General features: G+C 42.3%; 1 protein-coding gene across 2 annotated transcripts in view; it reads left to right on the top strand.

The window, feature by feature from the left end:
• The window catches only part of TSEN15 (tRNA splicing endonuclease subunit 15), a 63,540-nt gene that overhangs the window by 33,342 nt on the left and 16,600 nt on the right, over window positions 1-13,598 (top strand). The gene's annotated exons all lie outside the window — the stretch shown is intronic.

Raw genomic sequence — 13,598 nt, 5'->3', positions numbered from 1 at the left:
TATTGGGACAATTCATGGGGAGTAAAAACAACCAAGTTAAACTTAGCTCAACACAGCACAAAAGCACATTGAAAAATTCCCTCTAAATAAAAGCTGGACTGTTCAGGGTGGGTTTAAGTCATGGGACCTGGCACAGAGCCTTCTGTTGATGGGGAGGATTAGGCCTCTTCTTGAAGGAATGAATAAGTAAAGAAAAACAAAATAGTTACAACTTATATCTGTATAGCATGCTTACATTAGAGTGGAGGATGTATGGGGTTTTATTTTATTCTCTTCTGTGTTTCCAGAGCTTAGAACTGTGCCTGACACATAGTGGGGTTGCAAAAATATTTGTGGAAGGAAATTAAAAAAAAAGAATACATATAAAATAATGTGAAGTGATGATAATATTTGAAGAAAGTAAAGTAGGGTAAGGGAACAGAGTGCAACAAGAATGCAACTCCAGGTAGATTGGTCAGGAATGGCTTTTTTTGGCAGATGACATTGGAGCAGAGACCAGAATGCAGTGAAGGAGTGAAACATGCAAATAACTGGAGGATTAGCCTTTATAGGCAAAGGGAACAGCATGTGCAAATGTCCCACAGTGAGAGCATGCTGAGTGGCATCTTAGAGTCTGCATTTCTAATGCTCTCAGGTGTTGCCAGTGTAGCTGATTCTGTGAACCACACTTTCAGCAGCAAGGGTTCAAACTAGAGCTTGACCATGGGGTCAGTAGCTAAAGTGAGGAGGTCATGGAACTGAGAGATGAGGTCACTGCATGAGAAAAAGAGGATAAAAAAACTGCACATGCAACATAACTTTATCTGTATAAAATATGTTTGCAAAGATGGATATTATAAGTCTTAATAGTGTTTTCCTCAGTGAGGTCACATTTTAGCTAATTTAAATTCTCTTCTTTTTAGACTATTGCAAAATTTCTACCATGTGTGTTTATCACTTTTATATTCAGAAAAAAATTATTTTTAAAAACTTAATTTAAGAACTGAAATATGTCTTCTGTTAAGACCCTGAGTTCAAAATGTACACAAAATTTTCTAAATTAAAAAAATAAATATAGACATATAAGAATTGGCTGGTGTTTGTTAGGAAAGACTTCATAGAGGGGATGATTTTAAACCAAATCTTGATATTTAAGTTAGTGAAACATAAGTTTGGGCTTTTAGCAACTTCTCTCTTATTTTCCTGTTCTAATGTGGCAGTGGGGAGGGGCACGAGTAATATACTAGTTATCTATTGCCATGTAACAAAGTATTCCACAACTCATCTGCTTAAAACATGTGACATTTATTATCTTACAGTTTTTGTGATTTAGAAATTTGGGACCTGCTTAGATGGGTGGCTCTGGCTCAGGACCTCTCATGAAGTTATCTTGAAGACATTGGCTGGAACTATAGTCATCTGAAGGCTTGACTGGGGCTGGTCACGGCAGCCAAGATGGTTAGCAGGAAGCCTCAGTACCTTGTTGTGTGGAACTCTCCCTATGCCTATTTGATTTTCTCTATGATGTGGCAGCTGGCTTCACTGAGTCAATGATATGAGAGAGATAGAGAGAGAGAGAAAGAAGGAGAGGGAGAGAGAGAATGGAGGAGAAAGGATGCCTTTTATGACATACATGACACTATTCATTCATATAGATAAGTCACTAAGTACAGTCCATACTGCAGGGGAGGAAAATTAGAGTCTACCTTCTGGAAGGAGACTGTGGATATATTTTTAAACCATCACAGGTAGAATGGGGGTGTGATAGTTCAAGAGCATTCTAATTTTCATTTGAAGTGAACTGTATACGATTATAGAATACCATGGCCAGCTTTGTCAGCCATCTAGCATGCCTGATGTTTAGCAGAGTACAGGGTGGAAAAGGTGAAGGCTAGGAGGATGAGCAAAATATCTAGAAGGTAATGTGAGCCACAATGTAATCTTAACTTTTCTAGTAGCCACATTGAAAGATGTAAAAAGAAACAGGTACAATTAATTTTAATAATGTGTTGTTAGCCCAATATATACAAAATATTCTCATTTTACATATACTCAATGTAAAAGTTATTAATGAGATATTTTATATTCTTTTTTCTCTCTACTAACGCTTTGAAATCTGATGTGCATTTTAAACTTAGAGCACCCCTTAGTTTGGATTAGCACTGTTTCCAGTGCTCAGTAGCAACATGTGGCTGGTGGTCACCATATCGGGCAGCTTAGAGAGCTAGGCCAGAAACAGGTCACTGAGAAAGAACCTTGGGCACAATCCATTACGCAAATAGTGGGCCCAATAAAAGGGCTTAAGCTGAAGAGTAATATGATCAGACTTCTGTCTATGTTAGAAATCACTCTGCCTGTGTTTAGGACCTGGAGGAAGGAGCAGACATGACTGGCCTAAGAGACTGTTGGAATATTCTGTGTGAGAGTTTGAACAAGGCTGGTTACAATAAAGGTGAAGAAGAGGAGATGTAAGTAAGATAGATAGCAGGGAGGTGGTTTGTACTTGGTTCAGTGATCTCTTGGATATGGGGAAGTAGGTGGTCAGAAGAGAGAAGCCTAGAATATTTCCAAGGCTTTGGGTGATTGACAGGATATAAAAAGAAAATATACGACACAATATATTTTGTCCTAGGAAGATGGCAAGGGAAGATTATATATGCAGATTTGGAAGTTTTGATTGAGGTAAATGTGCAGGAGAGAGGTAGAGATATCTCACGGACAACTACATGGGTAAATCTGGAGCTTAGCAGAAAAAAACCCAGCTTCAAGTGGAATCATTACCGAGCTTCTTTCTTCTATGTAACATCCCTATGAAATTGCAGAGCACTTTGGAGAGTTCCAGTCTCTCAGTTGCTCCTGTGGAGGCAGAATTAGCTGAGGAGGAAGGGGCAGAACCACCTCAGGTATAGGCCTCTGGGCAGTGGGCACCAGTCTGGGAGGCCTGCTTTCCCAGCCCAGTCCCCTGGTTGCTGTGGGGCAGGAGAGACCCTATGGGAGCCACACCGAAGTGCTCCTCTCAGAGGAAGGCAGGAGCCTCTCAGCCTGAACATTGTGTTGTGTCACTGAGGAGGAATAGAGGAAGAGAAGGTGTCTGGATAAGGCACCAGAAGTTAAGAATTTGTCCTGGAATGTGGTTGTCTCCATCTCTGAGACAACCTATCCTGTGAGCGAAGTGTGTCCAACCACTTTCTCTTCATCACTAGACATGGTGCCTTAGAGCAGGGGTTGCAAACTGAAATGCCTGCTGGGGCCAAGCGGACCATCTAGAGAAGTGAAGTGAAGGTGGAGAGCGCACAGTGTGCTCAGTCGAAGGGAGCAGCTGCCACTCAGCTCCAGGAGATTTTTGTCAAGTGGCAACAAGAGTCTAGTTGCCAGCTATTCTGATTTTTTGTGCATGTGAATTTTTTTGTGAGGTTTTCTGACTTTTAAATATTGGATAAATTTTGTTTAAACACTGCAAACCAAACAAAATATGACTGTGGACGTAGCCCACAGTCCACCAGTTTTTGACATTGGTCTGAATGATTTATTTATATCATTTTATATCATGCTTTCTTGTCTTTTTCTCCTTATGTTTCCTACTGTAACCACCATTGTTTGTATGGATTGTTTGTTTGTTTGCTAGTTTGTTTTTATTCCCTGTCTACAATGGGTCAGACCCTATTTGTTGATTAATTTCATATTTGGAAGGTGGACAGAGCTACGAGAAGTATTGAGACCCTTTATTCTTCTGGGACCTAAAACAGCAGACCATATGGAAAATGACATATTCCCCCAGCAGATTCAGGCCTCAGAACTGGGGTGGGACAGGAGCAGTTAAACTTGCAATTGGCCATGTTTTGGTGATGACTCTTCTAATAAGCTGGAAGATAATTTAAAGCACATCTGTATTTAGGGCGCCTGCGTGGCACAGCGGTTAAGCGTCTGCCTTCGGCTCAGGGCGTGATCCCGGCGTTAACGGGATCGAGCCCCACATCAGGCTCCTCTGCTGGGAGCCTGCTTCTTCCTCTCCCACTCCCGCTGCTTGTGTTCCCTCTCTCGCTGGCTGTCTCTATCTCTGTCAATAAATAAATAAAATCTTAAAAAAAAAAAATAAAGCACATCTGTATTTAATAACAAAATGAAACATCAAAGTCATTTATGAGAATATTAGGTCTTGTGATGAAAACATGTTACTTTTTCCAGTGCTCAAAACTAAATATTTCTTTTTAAAAATTGTAGGAAGAATGAAGTAAAATAGAAAATACAAGAAGAAAACTAGTGAGGGAAAATGGGAGAGAAATACATGGGATGAAATGGATTTAATATGCATCACCCATGGATATTACGGAGCTATGTGCCTTAAGTTTGTAGAAGAGAAGTGATGCTATCTTGTCACACTCCTTATTCCTCCTCCCTCTTTCCTACCTACGGACAGAGTTGCTATAGATTGGTGAGATTCTAGGACACTGGACCATGTTTGACCATAGGTCCATTAAAAGATCATGGACTGTTCGTTAAAAGATTGTGCACATTGTCTACACAAAGACTTATACACAAGTATTCATAACAGTTTTATTCTTAATAACCAAAGCCTGGAAACAACTTGAATGTTCATCAATAGGTGAACAGATAAATGAATAGTAGTGTATACATACAATGGAATAGTACTCAGCAATAAGAAAGAACAAAAATTATGATACACAACAACATGAATGACTGAATGAATGAAAACATTCTGCTGAACAAAAGTCAGAGCTCAAAGAGTTCATACTATACAATTCAATTTATATGAAATCCTAGAAGAGGCGAATCTGATCTATGGTGACAGAAAATATATCCATGATTGCTTAGAGCTTGGGGTGGGGGTCATGGAATACAAAAAAAGCATGAAGGAATTTTGGGGGGAGGCGGTGGGTGACGGAAGTGATCTCCATCTTGATTGTGGTGAGGTTACATGTGCAGTTACAGTTTCAAAACTCGCCAAACTTACACTTAAAACAAGTGTATGTTATTTTATATAAATTATATCATACCGTTGATTTAAAGGGTCACGTACAAAGGTATCGTTCTCTCTGCTGCTCTCCTGTACCTTTTTCACCTGTGCTGCAGATGCAGTTACTGGACCTAGCTCTCCTTTCTGCTTCCATGTGGCATAAATGGGGAGAAAGGCAGGGCCTTCAGGCTTGGAACATGGCCAGCCAACCTTTGGCTCCCACCTTGAATCATCAAGCATTTCTTTTTTTTTTTTTTTTAAGATTTTATTTATTTATTGGACAGAGATAGAGACAGCCAGTGAGAGAGGGAACACAAGCAGGGGGAGTGGGAGAGAAAGAAGCAGGCTCATAGCAGAAGAGCCCGATATGGGGCTCAATCCCATAACGCCGGGATCACGCCCTGAGCCGAAGGCAGACGCTTAACCGCTGTGCCACCCAGGCGCCCCCATCAAGCATTTCTATCTCGTTTATGTCAGATGAGGTGTGGTGAAATCTTGAAGTTGGGTTTGGGCTTATGGGGAGAAAAAGTGTTCCTGCTCTGAGCTCTCAGCCTTGTGCAGGTGCTCTGGCCCAGCTTACAAAGGCTTTGCATCAATAGATGGATGGATAAATGGTGTAGGAGCCCAACCTCAGCTGAGAATAGGACACTTACTTTGCATTCCTTTACCTCTGTTCTGTTGGTAGATAGTTCTTCGGTGGCATTTGGGAGAGGGGTAACTAAGGGTTAGGACATGATTTGGGTATTTCTAGGACCCTTGGGTAAGTGCCATCAAATGTTGTAATTATTCCTAAGTCTTCCATAGACATACCATGTTCATTCAGGGCTCAGTACCTTTGCACATATTACTGCTTCAACCAGGAATGCCATTCTTCAGTCTTAATTCCTCTCTGGCTGGTCAAATGCTTACCTTTCAAAGGGAAAGGAACTTAAGAGTCATACAAGTCTGTGTTCACATTTGACCTGCCGTTCATTCACTATGTGACTTTGAGCAAGTTATTTATCCTCTCTGGGCCCCAGTATATATATATTTTTAAATTTATTTTTACTTATTTATACTTATATTTAGTCACTGAGGCTTAGTGATTGATATATATATTTATGTACTTTTTTCATTTCTAAAATGGTGATGATAATTCCTACTTTTTAGGGTTGTTGTGTATATTATATGAGATCATTAAAGTATACAATTTGCAAAATGAAAATGAAGAATATATCCTACCTATGATGATTATTAGACTCTGCTGGCAATAACAGCCACCAGCCTGTTCTTGCATCTAGGTGTGGACTTGTGACATGGAAACAATGGAACATGACTGCTGTGTGTCACTCCTGGGATAAGAATTTTAGACGAGGGCATGCCGTCGCCACCATCTCTGTCACCAGCAACGCCTGCATTGGAAGAAACAAGCTTATTTTGTGTTAGGTCCCTGAAATCCCATGGTTTGTTTATTATATCAGCTCATGTTAATTACTCTAGTGAATTTAGAAATTGGTGCTTTGAGGTGAGGGGTTAATGGAAGAGAACCCAAAATACGCTGCTTGCCTGCAGCTGGATGGTGGCTGGCTCAGACACTGGGAGGGAAGGCTGGGAAGGTGGAGACCCATGCAAGTGATGGCAAAGCATTTGGTCAATCTGCTGTTGGTGATGATTTAAAAGTAGGCCAAGTGCCCGAGAAGTTTTTTGTCCCCGGAGGCTGGTTGTCACTTACTGTGTTTAGCACAGTATAACAAGACAGAGATATGCTCAGGCAAGATTTGGTTTGTTTGAGAATAGAAGTGAAAGAGACTAGATAGAGTCCAGAAATGTGATGATTCATGAGACCAGAAAAGAAAACTACTTATTGACCCCGACTAGTAGAAGATACACCTGAAAAAGGCTTTGAAAAACAGAGGTCCACTTAAAAATCTGTTTAGTAGGTGCCATGTTAGCTTCCACAGAGATTGTAAAATAACTAGGGATTGTTCTCTACCCTCAAAGAGTTTGTAATTTACTAAAGAAGAAGGAGAAGGAGAAGGAGAAGAAGAAGAAGAAGAAGAAGAAGAAGAAGGGGAAGGGGAAGAAGGAGAAGTCGTAGTAGATGTGTACAAATAAGTGTGGTGGAAGACAGTTATTGATTGAAACATGTTCCTTTAAATAATGGAAGAATTACAACCTTCTAGGAGTAGCCCAGAGTAGGGTTCTCGAGGGGAAGAGGGGGGCTTGGACCTTGGCTACCCATCAAGCCCTGAGACCCTTGAATGAATGAACCTCAGTTGTCTTTCAAATTCATTTTCATCTTTTTGAAATATGAAGGTTCATATTTGGTCTGTGGGGTAGTAGCATAGAGGGGGCCCCTCCAGCTAGCCCATGACTTCTCTACTGAATTTCTTCCCTAACTTTACAAGTAGTCCAGGCTGAGACTTGAATAAGTTCCCCTCTTAGAGCCTCATTTTTCTAAAGGCATAAGAGGACCCTGCTCTCCTCCTCCTTCTTCAACTGCCCCAAGAGTACGAGACGCCTCAGACCTTAACGCAGAGATGTGTTTGCAGAGATGGCTTGTTTTTATTGTTTCTGTTTTTTAAATAGTCATTCTCTGGGCAAAGAATGAGAACTTTCAGCTTCTTATTGTTTCCCGGCATGAGCCTAGGACCTTTCCAGCTTGTTTTTATTGTCTCTTTGGCGGCGCAGAGCATTTATCTAAATATAGAATGGTACAACACTCTGGACAGGACTGGAATAAGATAAAATTTTCTTTCCAATCAATTCCCTTGCATCTTCTAGTGAACACTAGGTACTGTTCTTTTGTCAGAGTGGTGAGAGTGGGCAGCAGAAATTGTATTGAGCCGTGGCACTTTACAAAGCAGAAGTCAATCACTGCAAGACCTTCCAAGGTAATAAGTCCAAGGTAGTCGATGCTTTGGATGCTGGCTCTCCTGTGACCTTGGGTAGACCACACAATGGTGGTCAGCAGCATATAGCCGCCCATTGGAGGCAGGGCAATGTCCTGGAAGGGGCCCAGGCATCACCAGACCCAGACTGGATCTCCTGCCCCACACTTATTTCAGGGTGACCTTGGGTAAGCTACTCAACCTCATCTAGAAACCAGGTGATACTAATAAAACCTGTCTCTAGGGTTCTTGTGAGGGTTAAAGGAAGTGAATATATGTAAATTATTCAGTACATTTTCAAGAAATGGTAGCTATTATTTTTCATAGCCTGATATTTTATAGTATTAATGTTTCAAATATGACCACATCTTTAATTTTGTTTCTGGGAGAAATAATCTATATAAATTTATTTATGATATTAATAAAAAGCAGCTCTCACCTTTCTTGTGAATCAGATACAAGTCCCTTTTTACTTTCATTCATTCTGGTGAGAGGGTTTCATTACTGGAAGTGGTGCTGTGTAATGGTTAGAGCAGGGACTCTGGCACTAGTCTTTGGGGTTCAAATCCTAGTGTGTGATCTTGAACCAGTTGCTTAACTTCTCTGGGACATAACCTTTATCTACAATTCCAAAACAATACTTCCCTTGAGTGTTATCGCGCAATATAGATCTTCTTATTTTTGGTGCAGAAATATTGTGATTGAGTCTAGGGAACTCCTTCAGCCCTTGATGGGAGTTCTGCCATATATGTTACATGCACCCTGTTATCTTTATTACACCTGAATTCTGAATTCCAGAACGCATCAGGCTCTGAGGGTTTTGGATAAGGGATCAGTGATACACCCTCCTAAGGTTATTTTGAGTTACCTTAACTTCACGTAAGCCTCTTGGAACCTTACTGGTTATGACTGTCATCTTTGGAGCAGTCCTTTGAGAGATTAATTATTATCCCATTTTATGGCTGAGAAAACTAAGGTACAGAGAAGTTTAGCCACATAGCTCATATGTAGTAGAGTTGGAATCCAATCAAAACATTTCTGACTATAAATCCCATGCATTCTGTTGAAACAGATTAATTCCCAGAGCCTGTACACACCCTGGCAGAACCAACTCTTATCTAGTTAATGTTCCACTCAGAGAATTAGGGTCTATGGTTAAGGAAACACTGTAATCTGGGACTGCCCTCTCCAGACATCTCCACAGGAAGACCAGCTCTGGTGTGGGCTTTCCACCCTCTTTCTATAGCCATGCAGAGGGAGTAGGGAAGAATGGAGGGCAGCCAACCACATAGCATGACGAGAGAGCCAGTCCTGCACACTGTGCAGCTGCACTCCTGTCTCCATTTGGGTCTCTCCAGAAGCTGACAATAAGAAAAGGATTTTAGTGCAAGTAGCTGATCTGTGAAACACAGGAAACCCCATCTGCTGTTTGGTAGTGGAGAAGTCATCCAGAGGAGGGAAGGCAGCTAGTAATAGGTATGTTAGTATGCTGTTTCCCACAGTAAGTGACTGAAACGCCACAGGGAAATGTGAGGTCACAGCATAAAACACGTGCCTCAGAATGATCCCACCCCAGGGATGAGGGGGCTGAGGTATTTATACTCCATCTCTGGAGAGTCATTGATGGAGGGTTACTCCCAGGGATGTCCTTGGCCGGCAACCAGAAGCAGCATGGCCTTCCTCATTCTGAAATGTGAGGTCTAAGCCATATGAGTGAAGCATTGACAGGGTTTATGACACACCCTTCAGCACAATTCTGTGCAGTAGCAGGAACAGCTTCACTCGTGAAAAGCCCAAGATGGATGGATGATGTCTCACTCACTGTGGGTTTGATGTCTACAGACAGATCTGCCTACCCTCAAAAAATTCCCACTGCTGCCTGCCATCGTGCCTGAGATGTGTGCTGTAAGTCCCCAGTTCTCCAGAGGCCACCAGCAAAATGTCAGTACACTACCCTGGGGAATTAACAAATGAGCTATGACCATTCCTTTCCTTTCCTAGCTGAGAGACTTGCCTCTAGGGAATGGGACTCGGAACAAAGATGTTTTAATGGAAGAAAAAAAAGTGTTCCGGACAGGGGTCAGAGAAAGGAAGAACAATAAGAAATGAGTCACCACCAGTGAAGACCCTAGGTCATCTGTGGTGTTAGCCACCATGTTGCAGATACACACAAAGGGGAGCCTCTAAGGAGAGTGACACCAAAGGGAGACCCAGAAGGGCCTCTCAGAGAAGGAAGGGGTCCAAAGGGACATTTTCTTATTTCCTAGTTTTATGTAGATCTGGGCCCGGGAAGGAAGGCTCCCATTCTGTGTGCTGAGATGGTGAGCTCCAGGAAGACAGTGACCATGAGTTCTTGTCTGTGTCCCCAGAGCTCAGCAAGGGGATCACCTGAGTAGAACTGCCATGAATTCAGTCCTCTGCTCTCCTTTTCGCCTCCCAGTTCCTTTCTGACTTTTGTGTCAGCAACCCTGCATTCATACCAACGAGCTCTCTGTATCACCACTTCTCCTTCTGTAAGAAAAGAAACACCACCATCACCAACATATTTATTGGCAGTGAGGCTTTGGACAGATTACTTCACTCTCAGTTTACTCAATAATAAAAAGTAGAGAATGCCCCTGACTTCCTGAGCTTGGAGTAAGGACTCCGTGAGGTGGTTATGAACTGAATTGTGTACCCCCCCAAAATTCATATTGTTGAAGCTCTAACCCCCAATATGACCATATTCCAGTCAGGGCCTATAAGGAGATAATCAAGTTAAAATGAGGTTGTATGGTGAGGCCTTAATCCAATAGGACTGTTGTCTTTACAAAAAGAGGAAGAGACACCAGAGGTCTTTTTCTCTCTCCTTGTGTGTGTGGGCTTTACCGCTGAACCTGACACAAGGGGGAGATTCATTAAGTGCAGCTCTTGTCGTTATTATCGCCTCGAATAAGAATACCTGTCTTACTAGAAGAGAAAGAGAATCTGGAAATCCTGATACCAAACAGTTTGAAAATCCACTTTAAGCTTCTGAGGAGAAATCGAGGACATCCGAAAGAAGGCAAACAGCGCTTGCTGAAATTTTCCAATCCTGTTTCTGTGTAGAAGGCATAATAATTTGTGTCAAATAATATGACTGCATCTTTCCCCCGAGGAACTTAACGTGCCTATGCCAACTACTTATCCATCAGGCAAATGTTTGCATCCTGGGGGTGAGCTCAGGGAATATCTGAGATGGCCCGGTGCCTGAGGCCGGGACCGTGCACAGACGGGCACTAATAAAATAAGATAATTGTGTCTGTTCCACCCTCTCTGGGGTGTAGGCTGTGCCGTCTGGAAGCAGGCCAGGCTGGTCGGTGTTAGGAACTGCAGGCTTGAGTTTACAATACAAGACAGATTGTACTTCAAGTAGGCCTTAACTAATAATGGCCTTTGCGAAGTACAGCTATCTCTGACTCATGGGCACATCAGGGAGAGGGACCTCCTGAAACTCCATTCTTTCACTAAAACTCTGAGGTTCTGTTTTCTGAATGTTGTTTGCATTCCTGGGGCTACCTCTGTCAGGCCCGTCCAGGTGGGCTTCTGGGCCTCAGACCTCCTAGGAGCAGTTGGGGAGAAGGGAGGGAGGAAGAGACCTCTCAAGCAATTGCAGTTCTTTTTGTTTTCATCTTCAATCCAAATTAATGCATTGGAGATGGTACTAAAATCTATTTGGGAAAGCAGAACCATCTGGGATCATTGGTCAGAGTTCTAAATGGTGTAGAAAGAGGGAAAAAATGTGACTTCTGATAAATGGGAAGGGGGTTATTTGGCTTAATTGAAAGCAGTTGAAGAGATTCTTTTGTCCGTTTTTTCCTTCAAGTTTCTCTTTAGATCGGTGTTGTCCAACTGTCCTCAGAGACTACATAAGGCGCAGTCGAAACTTCTATTGTCATTTACTGTTACTGCCTCTCCGTCAACCCTGGCTTCACAGGGCATGATGTTGTTGTCTAGAAGATTTCTTGCCACTTATTTCTCTGTCACAGATGAATGAAGTGCTAAAATATGGATCATTAAACTCACTTCTTAGTGTATCTCCCAGACACTAAGTGTTTGTTCTTTGATTCAATGTTGATTCAATGTATTCATTAAATCCAAACATTTACTCAACACTCACCAGGTTCCAGGCCCTTTAAAGGCAGTGGGAATGTTAAGGCAAATGAGACACAGAGCCTGCCTTCAAAGAGCTCCCGTTTAGTGGGAGAGCAGAGAATTCATTCCTAAACACATGACCACAGAGGAGGACGGAGCATGGAGAAGGTCTTTGAAGAGAGTACCAAAGGATATGGAGTGACCTTCCAGGAGGAAAGAAAAAGAGAGGAGCATTAGTGGGGGGGAAGATGTAATGATGAAAAAATAGCAGTCAGCAGGTTGTTTTTGAGAGAATCGGTCTTTTTGGTGTGTGGATAAAGGCTGCTGGTGATGTTGGTGTCCATTGCAGACAAGTTTAGGTTGGGCACCAGGAAGGTAGCCCCAATAGGTGAAAGCCTGAATGGAAGAAGCTTTCTCATCTTGAGCTGCACTGCATAATCATTTGGCCAAGAAAGGGAAGAAGGAAGGAAGGAAGGAAGGAAGGAAGGAAGGAAGGAAGGAAGGAAGGAAGGGAGGAAGGGGAGAGGGGAGGGAAGGAAGAAAGAAAATCACCAGCTTGAGAAAATATCATATATGAATGGCTGCCTCCCTTCCGTAATTCCAACCCCTCTTCCCAGAAGGAGTTCCAAGATTGGTCTACCAGAGTTTCTCTTTAACATTTATAAGATACAACTAATAAGCACCAAATTCACTGTTTCCCTTCTTTTTCAGAAAATTGGGGAATGGACTGACCTTGCCTTAAATCCATGAGAGGTGCACTGACTTAAGAAAAGAGATGACAATGTGATGTCTTTCATTATATAGGGTGATATTAAGATGGATAAAATTAAATATATATTATAATCTGCTTTGAGCATGGTAGTGAATTAGCATGTAGCTTTGAATTTTTTATGCTGGTGGCCAAAATCTGTTATGAACAAGTTGGAATGCTGTTCAGATTGTGCCATTCCAAAAATAAGTTTCCAGAAAGTGTCCTAGCATATGCCTACACAGGTGTAGTACTGCCCACAAGGAACGGGGAGATGAAGGGCAGGAGAGAGATCTACTAGCTACTAATTAAAGCTCAGTTTAAGGATTGCCATAATGTTTTCACATGAATTGGGGTCAGTAGTAAATATAAAGGCCATTTGGGGCGGAAGAAGGGCCAGCAGGAGCAGGAAGTCTTCCGGAAACCACTCATACCCCTTCAGAAATACATGCCTTTTGGGGGCGCCTGGGTAGCGCAGTCGTTAAGCGTCTGCCTTCGGCTCAGGGCGTGATCCTGGCGTTATGGGATCGAGTCCTACATCAGGCTCTCCACTATGAGCCTGCTTCTTCCTCTCCCACTCCCCCTGCTTGTGTTCCCTCTCTCGCTGGCTGTCTCTCTGTCAAATGAATAAATAAAATCTTTAAAAAAAAAAAAAGAAATACATGCCTTTGGTTTTCTCCTTTCATCCATTAGCTCACCGGGCTTCATGGGTGGGATCCGGTTTTGATTATGGCTGCATAGCTGTTTGTACATATCTGGACACCACAGATAATGGTAGTAAAGAAGTTCACTCAAACCTGCGCAGTCCAGAGATCAGGTGACTGAAGTCCTGTTCGTCTGTGCATCCTGAGTACCCAGACTAGATGCTCAGTATGTTCAGTGTCTCACAGGCTTCCTTGCTCCACCCGTTATA

This window comes from Ursus arctos, unplaced genomic scaffold, assembly GCF_023065955.2.
Source record: "Ursus arctos isolate Adak ecotype North America unplaced genomic scaffold, UrsArc2.0 scaffold_2, whole genome shotgun sequence".
In the NCBI taxonomy this organism is placed as follows: Eukaryota; Metazoa; Chordata; class Mammalia; order Carnivora; family Ursidae; genus Ursus; species Ursus arctos.
The sequence above is the reverse complement of the archived record's forward strand: the minus strand, read 5'-3'. Positions and strand labels throughout refer to the sequence as shown.